This window comes from Tupaia chinensis, unplaced genomic scaffold (genome assembly GCF_000334495.1).
Source record: "Tupaia chinensis unplaced genomic scaffold, TupChi_1.0 Scaffold000066_1, whole genome shotgun sequence".
Taxonomy (NCBI): Eukaryota; Metazoa; Chordata; class Mammalia; order Scandentia; family Tupaiidae; genus Tupaia; species Tupaia belangeri.
In genome coordinates, this window is record NW_006159525.1 from 10,386,819 (window position 1) to 10,389,055 (window position 2,237).

Here is a 2,237-nt window from a genome sequence, read left to right on the forward strand (position 1 = left end):
CGTCATTCCTGTTTTTCTTGAATTCTGCAATGGAGCTACTTTCAACTTGCTGCTGAATTTTTGCCTCGACGAGCGTGCAGCTGCAGGAGTTTTCCACCAGAGGGCGCGCTTGCACCAACGCTGCAGGCCAGAACCCGCGGGGTGCAAGGTTTATTTTATGTCAAAGGGAGTGAATCAAGCTGTTTTCAGTTCTTCTCTCCTGTTTATCGACATTGTAAATAGCGTATACTTAGGAGGCTTCTCATGAACTTCCTTTTTCGCTCACTCGCTACTTATTCTTTAGAGACCTGGAGAGTTATTTAACTGCCAATACAGTATTTACACAAGTTACCTGAAACTTCCTAGAAGGCTTTTTCTTTTCTTTTTTTTCTCTTTAGGTCAGTGTTTATATTCAATTACTTTCAAAGTGGCTTTGGGGAATGGAGCCGCCTGCTGTCGGCCTCCCTCCTACCGTGTGAGAAGAGCGTGAGCGCCCGTGAGCTTTAGGTATCATACATTACAGAACTTGACTTGCTTTTACCTTCTCCCCTTTGGCCCCATCACAGTAGCACTGGCCTTTATCTTTACAGACACAGCCCTAGGGAGAGAGGAGAAAAGGGTTTATTCAGAGGACAGCTTAATAAATCCCAACAGGGCAAAAGCAAAGGGATACCCTTTGGTCTTTGAGTATTGGACGCTATTCATTAAGAACCACGTGTGCGACCAGCAGTTAGTGTAATGGCTATGTCGCTGGACTCCCACCTAGTCGACCGTGGTTCGCGTCCCGGACCCGGTAGCTTAAAACTCTCGCGGGGCCCAAGATCCCGAGAGGAGAATGGAGGAGAAGGGATTGCGGCGTGACCATCCCCTCTGGGAGGTGATTTCTCACTTCTTTCTGTCTCTCTGTCTCTGTTTTTCTGGCGAGCGCATGCACCCTATAGAAAAAGCCTCTCCGGCGAGGCCTCGTCACCCTAGAGAAAAATCTCTTTAAAAAAAAAAAAAAAAAAAAAAGAACCACATGACATCAAGAGAAAGAGACCAGAAAAACTGAGGAGATATTTCATATAGGAAAAATGACAGACGAGTGTATTCGGGAATTTGAAGTCACTTTTTTACAGAAATGATGAAGTTATCTATTCTTTTTTCAGTGTGCTATGTAGTTGAAGCATAGAAAATTGAGGCAGGAAGTGCTCTGATGTTGGCAACCTCTTGGGTTCAACAGAATGTTCACATATGTATAAAGGGGTCTTTGAAGAGTTCATGGAAAATGGGTATTATGGGAAAAACATGCATAGATTTAAAAATAATTTTGCCAAATAAATTCATATATTAATTCCGTTTTCCAGACTTTTTGAAGTCCCGCCATATGTCTAGTATAATGTATTCATATTGTAGTGTATAATATAATGCTGTGTACTCACTCATTTCTGTTAGCATGTGACACTTTCTGTAGGTGGTTCGAAAGCTTCCTTTTCCTGAAATAGTATTCATGACCAAGAAAGGAAGACCAATATTCTTATGTGTCTTTTAAAAGAACAAGTTAATTCACTAGTATTAATATCAAAATGTTCTTTGTCTTAAAACAAAGACAAAATTTCAGCCATGAGCTTAGGGAACACACCCAAACTGGTCGCTGTGACACACTTTAACTCCAGCCCTCACACCCAGGTACACACCAGCTCTGACGGCGTCCACTTACTCTACTGTACCTTCTGACAGCAGAGGATCAGAGAGAGAAATTCGATGCAATAGTGGATCTAAAGTGAGTTTTGTCATACATGATATATGCTACAGGTATACATTCATTTTTCACTTTTCTATTTCTTTGGGTTAGTAGGAACTGAAAATTAGTTTGCTTTCTCCAGGAAAAAAAAATAAAACTGAAAGCAGAGGCAGGGCGAATCTGGAAGACAGGCTGGCTGTTAGAGGAGATAAGAAAGTGCCTCAGATACTCCTAGAGAAGCTCTTTGAGCAGCCACAGAAAGCAAAACCCACACCAGCAAGATCTTTAACTGAGCACCTATCTTTCCCTTAGGCCAGTAGGCTTTGCTGCCATTAAAAAAAAAGAGGAGACAGGTGACCCTGCAGCTCAGTGGTCAGTCAAGGGAGGTGGCCAACCACGGGGTTTCATTCTCAGCCCCAGTATCTTTTTTTTTTTTTGGGAGGATTTCCGCTATAGGGTGCATGCGCTCGCCGGACAGACAGAGAGAGACAGAGACAGAAAGCGAGAAATCACCTCCCAGGGGGGATGGCCATGC

General features: G+C 43.1%; 1 protein-coding gene across 1 annotated transcript in view; it reads right to left on the reverse strand.

Annotated features, from left to right (window-relative positions):
- Positions 1-2,237, reverse strand: part of COL4A3 (collagen type IV alpha 3 chain) — a 96,040-nt gene that overhangs the window by 90,080 nt on the left and 3,723 nt on the right. The window lies entirely within an intron of this gene.